At 45.1% G+C, this 14,802-nt stretch overlaps 1 protein-coding gene across 4 annotated transcripts in view; it reads left to right on the top strand.

Annotated features, from left to right (window-relative positions):
- CCDC6 (coiled-coil domain containing 6) overlaps positions 1 to 14,802 on the top strand; it is a 92,794-nt gene that overhangs the window by 14,964 nt on the left and 63,028 nt on the right. The window lies entirely within an intron of this gene.

Here is a 14,802-nt window from a genome sequence, read left to right as displayed (position 1 = left end):
ATATTTGCAAGATTTTTTTTTCCTTAAAACTCTGCTATATTTAATGTTCCTGCTCATTGCTGCATAAAGGCTTCCTGGAGTTTTTTACTAATTGCAGTCATTAATAATGATATCCAATATATTTAAAACTCCTGCTGCATGAATAAAAACATTCATCCAGTATCTATAGAAAGACTATATATGGTTTTTTAATGAGTCAGACTTGATAGAAAATAAGCACATCAAAAATTTCATGCTCTGGTGCTTGCTTCTATCTTTTCATTTTGAATTCTTCCTGGTATAGTGAGACCTGGGGCAGGTGTTTTGTAACACAATTGGATTGCCATTTTTTATTGTTTTTCAACTTGAAGATTGCAAAAGCAGAGATAAAATAGCACTTTTTAAAAAATGTGTGCTTTTCCAGCAATGCTTTTCCAGTAGCTGCAGAAAAATATTTGTTGTTCATGAACAGATTTTTTTTTTTAGGTTGAACACGAAAAAAACTTTGGATAGAGAGCTGTTTTCCTGCTTTTTGTTTTTCGTTGTAAAGTTGCTTATAGCAAGATATAGCGCTTTTGAAGCTTTTTTGCTACTTTTGACCTCTGTTCATGATCAGGATAATTCTCATCAAAATGTTTATTACATCACTTATAAGCTTAAATGCTTCGGCCATAACTTTCGTTAATAACGTTTGAATAACTGGCTCAGCACTGTGACCACGTGTATTCATCTGCTCATGTGTATTACCACTGTTTTCACCAACTTATATCACCGTGCGAAGTAGTCCACCACTTGATTATTTTCTTGCTATTTTGGGGCTGGTCATGTTCTTTGAAAAAGTTCCCTAAGCAGGCACGTGTTAAAGGAGTAATTACTGTAAATAAGCAGCAGTAGAACACTTACAGTCTGACTCTGATCTGGTCTTTTTTACCTGGTTCTACCTCCTATTTTTCTTTCCTACTTCCATACTCATCCTTGAGTCTGTTCTCTCATTCCTTTTAACTTTACAGCATTTGTCAATTGCCTCTTTCTTGTGTTATACTTTTTAGCTTTCTCATTCTAACTATCCACCTTAGAACTGTAATTGAATCTCCTTGTTCCCACATACTACCTTTCTGGATAAAGGAAAATTACTTAAACATTTCTACTGCTTGGCTGAACAGTAGTAATCCGTTCATGTGTTAGCCATTTTGTGTACCTCTGGATCCATCTAATCCAAAGATTCTGTCTTTATAATTGACAGGGAAATGCATCCTAGCCTAGTTTAGTGTTAAAAACTCGTTTGGTGATGCTTGGGAAAACAATGTTTAAGTAATTGCTTGTACAAGATGTATTAAATGTAAGTGGATGGTTATCACTCATTTGAGTAGGCTTTTATTCTATTCTATTGTCTTATATAAAGATGTGAAATAACTAAACAGCGAGTGAATTTTGAACTTAGAGAAAGCTACATGCATCCTTCTGAATGTCTCAAGCCCCAAAATATTCTGTTCTCAAAAACACCAGTCATTCATCTGAAAGATAAACTTGCTTCTCAGTGCAGTGGGATGATCAACAGTGAACATAAGAATGGCCATACTGGGTAAGACCAAAGGTTCATGTAGCCCAGAATCCTGTCCTCCATCAGTGGCCAATGCCAGATGCAAACTGGCATGCGTAAGGCCACTTTCATAAAATCATAGAACACTAGAACTGGAAGGAACCTTGAGAGGTCATCAAGTCCAGTCCCCTGCCCTCACTGTCTAGATCGGGGTGGGCAAAAGGGCCTCCGCGGGCTGAATCTGGCTCACCAAGCAGGTTGATCTGGCCCATGGAGGCCCTGCTGCTCCCCCGCCCCCAGGCCAGTTAGGTCCTGGGAGTGGGGAGAAGCACACAAAGTTTCTTCTGTCCTGCAAGGAGCACACAGCGCTTCTAAGCACCACACACTCCTGGCAGGGCAGGAGGAGACTTCGCCCTCTCCCCTGCCTCCAAGCCCTGATTGGCATGAGGGCAGAAGCAGGAGTGCGTGAAGTCTCCTCCCACTACCAGGGACATGGGCACCTAGGGGGAATCTTGGGGAGGGGAAGACTTCATGCATTCCTTCAGACCAATCATGGTCTGTGTGTGTGTGTGTGTGGGGAGGGGGGGAGACAGGGAAGTATCCTGGCCCTGCCCCTATCACTTGAGGCCCTGCCCCTTCAAGTGTGGCCCAGGGCCATTTCAAAAATTATTGCCCATCCCTGATCTAGATCATCCCTGACAGATGTTTACCTAAGTTGCTCTTCAATATCTCCAGTGACAGTTTCCACAACCTTCCTAGGCAATTTATTCTAGTGTTTAACCATCCTGGCAGGAAGCTTTGCCTAATGCCCAGCCTAAACCTACCTTGCTGCTTGTCCGATCATCAAAGGCCAAGGAGAACAATTTTTCTCTCTCCTCCTTCTAACACCCTTTTACATGGAAGCTTGCAAATTGTTCCCTCCTTTCCCCGAAGCACAGTAATACCAGAATGATACCCACTTTGACAGTTGGGAAATGAGTGGCAATAGCTCTGTCACCACTTGCAGTGTCAGACACCTATATGTTAGCTGAGGATCAATTCAGAGTGGGCAGATCTCCAGTGAGGGCTATTGTGATGCAAGTAGCCAAGGCAATCCAAGGCAAGTAGCCAAGGCAATCTGCTATGGAGGTAGTGACTAGGAATGTAGGGGAGCAGCTGAACTTGGTTTGCTGGCAGACATGGTAAGAGACAGCCGGGGCTTGAGCTGGACGTAGGTCCAGGTGTGGCAGCAAGGCAGGATCTCATGTGGCATCCTACAGCACTCAGCATCCCTCGTTTGCTGGGAGAGTGCAACTTTCCCTTCCCACAGGAGCATATCGTGGGAGGATGGAAGTGGGTTTGAGAATGGCGGCAGGGCAGGGGCTCAAGCCATGCTTCATGGGGGATGAGCAAACGAAGGTTTACTGCAGAGGCATCAGCTAATAGCTAACTCTGCTTCATCCAGGTTGCCATGTGCGATATCTGTCTTCTCCAAATCACAGAGTGATAAGGAGCAGATGTGGACTGAATGTGGCTAGAAACCTATATCTTGTGCCGCAATGATACCAGACCACTTACTGCTGACTTGACGTGGAAAGGTCTTCTACCATAGAGGGTGAAAAAAGGTACGCTGCCCCAAAAACCTTGTGAGAAGGATGAAAGAGTTCTTCTGTGAGAGTTTCATAGAAATGCGTAGGGAGGATTCCAGCTGTGTCTTCAGACATGGTAACAAGTTGCTCTGGGAAGCGCTCACTCTGTAGGCATAGTGGCCACCACAGATAACACCCAATTGCCTTAAGCCACTTGTACCATGATTAAAAATGTGAACTCCCCAGAAGTGCCCTACCCACTATGGAGTCATTTAGTCGATGTACCCAATCATGTAGTCGACTATATGATTAACTGATAAGCTCCTGTCAACTACACACACTCTCCTGCCCCCGCTACTTTTGATAGAGGCAACAAGGGGGGGGGGGGAGCGGGAGCCAATGCTGTGAGGAACTGACTTTTTAAAGACGAGTTGCCTCTAATAGAGAGGCAGCAGCACGAAGGGTTGGTACATGTGGGAAGCCAGCTTTCAAATTGATTCTCCATGCGTATCTGTTCCTGTGGAGCTGCCTGTCCCCCCCTTTGCGCTGCTGCCTCTCTATCAGCAGCAGCAGCGCAGGATGGCAGCCTCTGTTCGCAGTGGGTCCAGGCTAACCGTGGACAGAGACTGCTCTGTGGGATGCTGGCACAGCCTCTGTCTGCAGGTATCTTGGGCCCGCTATGGACAGAGACTGCTGCCACCCCGTGCTGCTACTTCCAATACAGAGGCAGCAGTGCAGGGTAGCAGGGGGCTCCTGGTGAGTGGGGCCAGGAGCACACTGGCTGCTGGCCCTGCCCCGTGACTATTGAGTAGTCGTGTAACCACTAAAATTAGATGCGGTACAGGATTGTTCAGTTACATGGTATCTAACATCCTTACTCCCCACCATCTGAGCCCATCAGCGAAACGTCCTGGGAGGTGGGAATTATCTCCAAAGTAATCCAGGCTGGGGAGATCATCCAATGCGGAAGGTGCCTGCTGGTGGAATCTCTCAGGCAGCAGGTGGCCGAGCTACAGGAGGAGGTGGCTAGGTTGAGGAGCACCCGCATCCATGAGAAATTCCTGGACCGTGTTCATGAGGAGACAGCTGAGGTAGCTGTCCCGGTACACAGGACTGGAAACATTCCGCTGGTGGAGGAGGAGGACAGCTCAGGGTGGACAGTGGCAGCTGGTTACTTCTGGCAGCAGGCACTGCTCCACCCCTGCTCTGAACCCTCTTGCCGTGGTACTAGGAAACGGTTATGCTCTTCTTTATACAGGAGATAAGCAATCACCCCCTACACTGGAGGAGGAGAAGCCCCGTACCCCCAAGGCTGGGAAGTCTGCTGCCACCACTGTGAATAGGAAACATAGCATAGTGGTGGTCGGAAACTCTCTTCTGAGGGGGACGGAGGTGCCCATCTGTCACCCTCACATTTCATCTCAGGAGGCATGCTGTCTGCCGGGGGCCCGTATCCGAGATGTTACGGAGGCATTGTCGAGGATTATCCGGCCCTCTGACTACTACCCCATGCTACTAATCCATGTGGACACTAATGATACTGTGAGGTGTGACACTGAGCAGATCAAGAGTGACCACAGGGCTCTGGGGGTATGGGTGAAGGAGTTTGGAGCGCAGGTGGTATTCTCTTCGATCCTTCTTGTCGAAGGTAGGGGCCCAGGTAGAGACAGGTGTATTCCTGGAGGTGAATGCCTGGCTGCGAAGACGGTGTTGCCAGGAGGGCTTTGGCTTCCTTGACCATGGGATGCTATTCCAAAAAGGACTGCTAAGCATCGATGGCGTCCACCTTACGAGCAGGGGGAAGACCCTATTTGGATACAGAATGGCTAACCTAGTGAGGAGGGCTTTAAACTAGGTTTGACGGGAACAGGTGAGCAAAGCCCACAGGTAAGTGGAGAACATGGAGACCTGGGAGATGGGTCAGAAATGGGAGGGAGTGTGGGCTACAATGGCAGAGAGAAAGGAGGGTCAGGGCAAAACTGGGAGGCAAGGTCAAATCAGGATCTTAGATGCCTATATACAAATGAGAGAAGTATGGGAAATAAACAGGAAGAACTGGAAGTGCTAATAAATAAGTACAATTATGACATTGTTGGCATCACAGAAACTTGGTGGGATAGTACACACGATTGGAATGTTTGTATGAAAGGGTACAGCTTGCTCAGGAAGGATAGACAGGGAAAAAAGGGAGGAAGTGTTGCCTTATATATTAGAAAAGAACACACTTGGAGTGAGGTGGAGATGGACATAAGAGACGGAAGTGTTGAGAGTCTCTGGGTTAGTAACAAAGGTGATGTCATGCTAGGAGTCTACTACAGGCCACCTACTCAGGTGGAAGAAGTGGTTGAAGCTTTTTTTTAAACAACTAACGAAATCATCCAAAGCTCAAGATTTGGTGGTGATGGGGGACTTCAACTATCCAGATATATGTTGGGAAAATAACACAGCAGGGCACAGACTATCCAATAAGTTCTTGGACTGCATTGGAGACAACTTTTTATTTCAGAAGGTTGAAAAAGCTATCAGGGGGAAGCTGTTCTAGATTTGATTCTAACAAATAGGTAGGAACTGGTTGAGAATTTGAAAGTGGAAGGCAGCTTGGGTGAAAGTGATCATGAAATCATAGAGTTCACAATTCTAAGGAAGGATAGAAGGGAGAACAGCAAAATAGAGACAGTGGATTTCAGGAAGGCAGATTTTGTAAGCTCAGAGAGCTGATAGGTAAGGTCCCATGGGAATCGAGACAGGGGAAAAACAACTGAGGAGAGTTGGCAGTTTTTCAAAGGGACATTGTTAAGGGCCCAAAAGCAAGCTATTCCAATGTGTCAGAAAGATATAAAATATGGCAAAAGACCGCCGTGGCTTAACCACAAGATCTTGCATGATCTAAAAATAAAAAAGGAGTCCTATAAAAATGGAAAGTAGGACAAATTACAAAGGATGAATATAGGCAAATAGCACAGAAATGCAGGGGCAAGATTAGAAAGGCAAAGGCACAGAATGAGCTCAAACTAGCTACCGGAATAAAGGGAAACAAGAAGACTTTTTATAAATACATTAGAAGCAAGAGGAATACCAAGGAGAGGGTAGGCCCACTGGTCAGTGAGGAGGGAGAAACAGTAACAGGAAACTTGGAAATGGCAGAGATGCTCAATGACTTCTTTGTTTCGGTCTTCACCAAGAAGTCTGTAGGAATGCCTAACATACTGAATGGTAGTGGGAAGGGGGTAGTTTTAGAAGGTAAAATAAAAAAAGAACAAGTTAAAAATCACCTAGAAAAGTTAGATGCCTGCAAGTCACCAGGGCCTGATTAAATGCATCTTAGAATACTCAAGGAGCTGATAGAAGAGGTATCTGAGCCTCTAGCTATCATCTTTGGAAAATCATGGGAGACAGGAGAGATTCCAGAAGACTGGAAAAGGGCAAATATAGTCCCCATTTATAAAAAGGGAATAAGAACAACCCAGGAAACTACAGACCAGTTAGTTTAACTTCTGTGCCAGGGAAGATAATGGAGCAAGTAATTAAGGAAATCATCTGTAAACACTTGGAAAGTGGCAAGGTGATAGGGAACAGCCAGCATGGATTTGTAAAGAATAAATCATGTCAAACCAATCTGATAGCTTTCTTTAATAGGATAACGAGTCTTGTGGCTGATGGACCAGAGGTTCGAAGATTGTCTAGGGGTGGCTTTTTTGTGGCAAGGGACTGGGGCCACAAAGGAGGAAAGCCCGAGACCTAAATGTACTTAACCAATTACAAACTTTATTGACTACAATTTGATTATATTATGTCTTTGATTTGTTTAAGACAACGTAGCATGCAAATAAAACATACATTAAAGAATATTAGTTTGCCTATTCACTTAATAACCCCTCAATTCTACTCCTATTTCTTCTTTAGACCTAGGAGTGGGACCATTATACAATATGGTTAATACAATACAACTAACTATTGCTAAGCTGACAAATAATATATGAAGCAATACTTACAAGCCCAGTAACAATTACGATGCACAGACACAAAACAACACGTAGCATGCTCCGGATTCGTACACTCTTTCGTGATTCGGTGGGTGGGAGGGGGCCTTGGGTGATCAACCCCTCAGCCAGGCTGGATGATATGTGCCTTTTTTTTTTTTAATATATATACAGAACCTCCCCGAGCTTAGGGCTCAGGGTGCTTTATTACTACAATTTTGACATCCTGTGCCGTATTAGGGTTCAGCTTTAATTGATACTATGATTTGATATCTGGTACCATATTAGGGTTCCTTCCTGTTTGATATGACGTCTGCCTCAAGGCATTGTGGTCAGTGCCTGATGCAGACATGACTGGCACACGTGAAAGCTAGCTATGTTTTTTCTTTCCCTGTTCCAGGTGCTTGTTAACTGGTGTATTATGACAGCTCATTTCCCTTATTCCTATCTTGTCCTGTTTTTAGTGCTCGTTAACCTAACTTTTTTCCCTACTCTTATCTTCCTGGCCAGGGTGCTTGCCAAGTTCAGTTCTGTTTACTGAGAACTGCGCTGAGCACCTGAGGGAATTCAAGCTCTGTTTCTGGATCTGCCTCAGCGGCCTGTGTTTTTCTTGTGAGGGGCTTTTGTGTGGCAGAATGGGCAATACGCACGAGGCCGTGGTCAAAAGGACCTGCTACATGACAGTGGCTAAGGGAGAAGCAGTGGATGTGATATACCTAGACTTTAAGTAAGGTGTTTGATATGGTCTCCCATGATATTCTTCTCAATAAACTAGGTAAATACAACTTAGATGGGGCTACTATAAGATGGGTGCATAACTGGCTTTATAACCGTACTCTCAGAGTAGTTATTAATGGTTCACAATCCTGCTGGAAAGGTATAACAAGTGGGGTTCCGCAGGGGTCTGTTTCGGGACCGGCTCTTTTCAATATCTTCATCAACAATTTAGATATTTGTATAGAAAGTACGCTTATTAAGTTTGCAGATGATACCATGCTGGGAGGGGTTGCGACTAATATGGAGGGTAGGGTAATAATTCAAAATGACCTGGACAAATTGGAGAAATGGTCTGAGGTAAATAGGATGAAGTTTAATAAAGACAAATGCAAAGTGCTCCACTTAGGAAGGAACAATCAGTTTCATACATACAGAATGGGAAGCGACTGTCTGGGAAAGAGTATGGCAGAAAGGGATCTAGGGGTTATAGTGGACCACAAGTTGAATATGAGTCAGCAGTGTGATGCTGTTGCAAAGAAAGCAAACATAATTCTGGGATGCATTAGCGGGTGTGTTGTGAGCAAGACACGAGAAGTCATTCTTCTGCTCTACTTTGCACTGGTTAGGCCTCAGTTGGAGTATTATGTCTAGTTCTGGGCACCATATTTCAAGAAAGATGTGGAGAAATTGGAGAGGGTCCAGAGAAGAGCAACGAGAATAATTAAAGGTCTAGAGAACATGACCTATGAGGGAAGACTGAAGGAATTGGAGCAAAATGCAGGACAATGTAGCACTTTAAAGACTAACAAGATGGTTTATTAGATGATGAGCTTTCGTGGGCCAGACCCACTTCCTCAGATCAAATAGTGGAAGAAAATAGTCACAACCATATATACCAAAGGATACAATTAAAAAAAATAAACCATCTTGTTAGTCTTTAAAGTGCTACATTGTCCTGCGTTTTGCTTCAGCTACCCCAGACTAACACGGCTACATTTCTATCACTATTCTGAAGGAATTGGGTTTGTTTAGTTTAGAAAAGAGAAGATTGAGGGGGATCGTGATAGTCGTTTTCAGATATCTAAAAGGGTGTTATAAGGAGGAGGGAGAAAACTTGTTCATCTTGGCCTCTGAGGATAGAACAAGAAGCAATGGGCTTAAACTGCAGCAAGGGAGGTTTAGGTTGGACATTAGGAAAAAGTTCCTAACTGTCAGGGTAGTTAAACACTGGAATAAATTGCCCATGGAGGTTGTGGAATCTCCATCTCTGGAGTAGGTTAGATAACTGTCTATTTAAGAGTAGGTTAGATTTAAGAGTAGGTTAGATAACTGTCTATCAGGGATGGTCTAGACAGTATTTGGTCCTGCCATGAGGGCAGGGGACTGGACTCGATGATCTCTCGAGGTCCCTTCCAGTCCTAGTATTCTATGATTCTATGAAAAAGGTCTTGGCTGTTGGTGAGATGGGTCACCCCACTTATGGCATTCTGGTCAACTTTAACTGGTTAACTGATTAAATGGGATTTTATATCTCTAGTTGAATCTATCTCCCCTCTTCACCCAGGATCTTATGCAGCTGCTCTTAGAAGCAGTATGTTTGCAGTAATGATTCAGGCCATCCGTTTGCCTCATTTGTCTTGTGGTATGACTGCCTCAGCTCCTTTATTTTCACACGGCACTGCTGGATGTCCCTAGCATAGCTTTTCTCCTCCATGTCCTTTGCAGTCTTGGCACAGATATCTTTCCATCCAGAAAGGATCTATTACAAGGGCTAATCACTCATCTGAATTTAGACAGTCTGAGTTTAGCTGCCTGGTTCTTGTGTTATGCTTAAACGAAGCACATGAGATCTTTTATAGGGGAAAAGGCAGCACGCCATATTTATTGAGAATATAACAGTTGCATATGCTTTTAATCATTCACATACAAACACCATGCACGCACACACACAGTCCCGCCAGACGATGTTATATTTACCAGTCCAGATTCTGTATCAGTCTACACAGGGGAACACAGGGGAACACAGAGGAAGAGCAGGGCCTTTTTCGGTCGATCGATCCAATGCCCCTCTGGAGTTGGTGGCAAGACAAACCCAAAGTTCCATAGCAAAGCACCCTGTTTTTATAATCCTTTTCTCTGTTGAAATCAATGGATTCTGCTCTGTCAGCCTGTGACCGGAATGTTATCTTGTTGTCAGTTGTTCCCAAACATCTCTTGAAGGCTCATCCTGTAATCAGTCGTCTCTTGGGGGTGCCAGCTTCGCTTCAAGACTCGTCAGTCTGCCACTCTGCCAATAGTCCAATCACTCCTTATTATTGGTACGCATTTTTGATGCCGGGTCGTCTGTAGTCTGGTCTTCGCCCACACTCAACCTCCCTCTTTGGTCATCTGGTTCTGAGCACTAACTTTCGCACCTTATCTCGGCACATTAATTCCCTTTTCACACACATAAGCAATGTTACAAGGGCTCTCAAGGTTATGCGGCACAGCATCAACATCTGATTGGGAAGACAAAGAGGCATTGTAAATCAAGCAATTAAGGCCTCAGCCTTCAACATCCTTTTAGTCTCATTAACACAAACTTAATATCAAAACTATCTTTTTACTTAGGCCCATTTACCAAACTTACTAAACTTTAGGACAAAGAAATAGACATTTAACTAAAAGGACTTAATTTAATGAAATATTAAATGTGTATTAACATACACCTTATATTGCTATCATTAAACTACCTTCAGTGGCCCAGTGGGCAAGGTATTTGGCATTGACTGATTACTTTAGTCTGAAAGAGAAATTTGATCATGGAATGAGTGTTTTAGTTTCAATGCTGATGGTGAAAATGCAACAGCATTCAGAGTTTTGTCCAGAATTTTAGACAACATTAAAACAGCTAGCCCAGTGGGGACCCAGTGTTGGAGAAATGAATGCTTTAAAACTACTGTTAGTTAGGTGTTGCTTTGGGCTGTGTTTAGAGACAAAAGGGTGGTTTCTATAAGAAAGAGAATGTATGGAGCTAGAAAATATGAGGTGGGTGCTAGTATCCTTTTGTAGCATGTTCTAGAAGCAGTTCCATATTTATCTGATTTCATAGTTGGCATATGTTAAACTCAGATTCTTAAGTAACATGGGAGCTGCATTCCCTTGTGTTAAGATTAACAACTATATCATTAAACTTTTGCAAGTATTACTTTGACTTAAAAGTGTCAGTCACTTAATTATCTAGTCTCTTATTCAGAACAAAGTGCTAGGTTTTGTTTAATTTTAAAGCTTTTAAAGGCAGACAATGTATGGTTTTCAATTTTAATGTATTTTCAGCATTGGAGAAAGCAAACAGCAGCAGTAATGGTATATGTAACTGGCAATGAAGGGAATTGGTTTAAGAACCAGTTTGTGCTGTGAAAGTTCAAAAACAATAGACTGAATTTCATTGTTGTCTAAGTTATACATTTCAGGCTGAGTACTTGCATTATTTAAAATCCCCTTTAAAGCTGCTTGTGATAGTTATTATTGTATTGAAATATTAGTTAGGTCTCTAATGTTAGCTTTTATCCTGAAGTAGGTATGTAAGTGACTAGTCGACTATCTGATAAGTAAATGCTTATAGGATAGTTGATTAGTGACTCGACTAGTCACTTCACTTCCCCCTCCCCCTTGTTGCCTCTATCAGAGAGAGGCAGCAAGTGGTGGGGAGTAGGATTTAGTGCTGGGGGAGCTGGCTTAAAAGCCAGTTCCACCCAGCACTGTCTTCTTGGGGAGAAGAGGCAGGGGTGCAGCGGGGAACCTGGCGTTGCTTCCACCTTTGAAATGTAGCAAGAACAGGACTCTTGCTACCTTTTAAAAGCAGAGGTGCTGCGGGGAGCCTGTGGTGAGCTGGGGACTCAAACAGGGGTGGCCCAAGGTGGGCTGCGGCAGTTGGCGCCCCAGGCAGAACGTGTGATCGGTGCCCCTGCCTGCATAGCCATCAGTGGTGTGATGTCATCATCGGGCACCCTGGGCGCCCCATTGAAGGCGGTGCCCTACGCGACGGCCAAGTTGGCCTATAGTCACGGGCCGCCCCTGGACTCAAATAGTTCCCTGCTGGCCCTGTACTCCCTGTAAATAAATGTACAAGAGCCCTGGGAGGGCTCTTGTACATTTCAAAAGCAAAGCCCTCTGGGAGCCAGCGGGGGACAATTATTAATTATAGGGGCCCAGACCTTGTTTAAATATAGCACATCTGTGACACTGTAGATCAGGGCTTCCCAAACTTTTTGACATGGGGACCAGTAAATCCATTCACGAACTTTTGGAGGACCAGTAATTTTCATTTGCATATTCATTAATCAAATAATGAATATTCAAATAAGTTGTTTCTGGACCTCCTAAATCTCCCAGGGCCAGCTTTAGCAATGCTTTTGATATGGTCACCCACAATATTCTTGCCAGCAAGTTAAGGAATATGGATTGGATAAATGGGATGTAAGACAGACGGAAAGCTGGTTAGACCAGGGTTTCCCAAAATTTTTACTTTAATTGGAACACTCCTGCTCCCCCTGCTGCGCCTCTGGCCAGCCCCACTTCCCCCAACCCCTCCCGGGCAGCCAGTTCTCCCCCGCTTCTCCTCCCAATCTCCCTGGGCCAGCCCTGCTGCCTGCGTCCAGCCCTCCTTCCAGTGGCCGCTTCTCCCACCTCGCCCACATCTTCCCTGGCCAGCTCCCTGCCCCCAACCTCACACCCCCCCGGCAGCCCTGCTTCCACCAGCCCCCCCAATCTCCCCAGCCTGCCCTGATTCCCCCATCCAGTTCTGCTTCCAGTGGCCAGCTCTTCCCTCCTCTTCACCCCAGAATCCCCTGGCACCTGCACCTTTCCTTAGCTCTGCACCCTCCTGGTGCCTCCCGTTGCCCTCTTTTTCCCTAATACCCACCCCCTCACCAGTCTCTGCCCCATTCCTCTCCTGCTCCCCTGTGGCCTCACACACAGTTTGCTCCATCCTGACCTTCCTCATGCCCATCCCTTCTTTCAAGCCTTCTCCCAGCACCTCCCCCTCCAGCCCTCAGTGCCCTTCCTCTCTCCTCTCCTCTCCTCTCCTCTCCTCTCCTCTCCTCTCCTCTCCTCTCCTCTCCCAGCATCACCCTGTCCCCCCTCCCACTGACACTTCCCCTCCTGCCCTTTCCCTCATTGTCTGCACTTGGCCCCCTGGCATTTGTCTCTCTTCTGCACCCCTGTCCCTTGGTGCCTTTCCCTCCCCCACCCAAGCCCCTTCTCCATCCATCCCTTCCCCCCCCACCTTGCCTCTCCTCACCTCCGCCGGTTCCCTACCTTCTCCTTCCATGTTGCGGGGCCAGAGTCTGCACTCAAGCCCTGGAGGCCAAACCCGGAGACAGCCAGGCCCTGCCACGTGCCTCCCACGGGTTTCAAAACCCCGGGCTGTGACGTCACGCCCGGGTGTCCTCCCCGCCCACGTGCAACGCCACGCATGGGCGGCAGGTGGCGAGGAGGAACTGCGCATGGCAGGGACGTCCGGGGCCGAGGGGAACGCTCTGGGGGTGGGGGAGGGAGAACGCGCAGGGGGGAATCCGGGGCTCACTCCACGCAGAGCCAGGGAGAGACCCAGCTCCACATAGTGGTGGAGCAGGGCCCCGGCTCTTAACTCCCTGGCACTTCCGGGTGCAGGGGCATGGGGCCCAATTCAACCTAATGGGTCGAATCGGCCTAAGGGCTGGCAGCCACCAGGCATGCCAAGGCCCGGCATTTTTTTCTGCGCCATAGTTTGGGAAACGCTGCTGTAGATGAAACATGAATATTTCTATTGTAACAATTGGCTTGGGTTTACGTTTCATCCTATAAAAACGTCTTGTGCATTTGAAAGAAATTTGAGGATTCTGTAACAACTTTCACGGAAGATTGTAATCATGGCAGCTATTTCCTCATAAAATAGCTGTCTTTGGGGGCTATGGCTTTCCTTCAAATGGATAAGAGTGATATATTATTGTATTAAGTCTTCTGAGAAGGTTTATGTTGCAAATTTACTGAACTTGCAATATATGTTGTGTACTGTTAGATTTTGCCTGAAGGATTTTTGTTACAGAGGCACAGTTAAATTTCAGGCTAACATCCCATTATAATTCTGGTTCTTGGATTTTTAACCGTTTTTTTTTCATCCTTGTGTGTAACTGATACTCCTAAATCTTTACATGCTACATGTTCATCCAGGATATGTTTTTGTTTGTTTATAAGGTTGGGGTAAAATGGACAAGGATAATTTATTAGAGTTCAAAAATAGGATTTACAACTTTTTGATAACTTTTCAATATTTTATTGAGAAATAAAAAGCCCATTGTGGCCTATCATTCTAAGTTTGGGTTTTTTTTTCTGTTAATTTACTTAGGTGTGATCTATTTTGGAGGGAGAGGTTGGCGGTTGCATCATTTAGCTATGAACTTCAGTTTGTATGTATGGAATAATCTGTGTGGCCTATGTGGACTTGAAAAGAATACATCAGGCAGTTTTGCAATGTCCCCACAGAACTTCTAAGATAGGAGAGAAAAGTTAGGAGGATCTGAACTCTTCAGGAGTACTTAATCTTTGAGTATTTAATCTTCAAGGAGAGACTGAGTGTGAATGCTGCTTCATTTTCCTTCTGGTAAAACAAGGAGTCCTTCCTGGAGAGAAAGCTCTTCAAATGGAAGAGTTAAGTGGTAGCCAACCTCTGTTCGCTGGAGCTCTTTGGACATGGGGTGGTTATAGGATGATGTGATTTTTTTTTTTAACCTTGTTTTTCTGTATTAAAAGTTGAAAAAGTCAGTCTGAAGTAGAGATGTAAAAATGAGAGTATTCAAGTAAATGTATAACTGATGAAAATTTCAGCAGTTACATGTTTACATGTGGGTGTTGTGGGGAAAGGTGAGAACCACTACGTAAGGGACCTGGATTCAAAGGAAGCTCCTTGTGAGTACCGGATCCTGTCTGTCCCCCATCCCATGCTGCTGCCTCTGATACAGAGGTGGCAGCACAGGGAGGAGGCCCTGCGTGTAACTGT

Source organism: Pelodiscus sinensis, chromosome 8 (genome assembly GCF_052426305.1).
Source record: "Pelodiscus sinensis isolate ZL-2025 chromosome 8, ASM5242630v1, whole genome shotgun sequence".
In the NCBI taxonomy this organism is placed as follows: domain Eukaryota; kingdom Metazoa; phylum Chordata; order Testudines; family Trionychidae; genus Pelodiscus; species Pelodiscus sinensis.
This window is presented reverse-complemented; position numbering and strand designations above follow the sequence as displayed.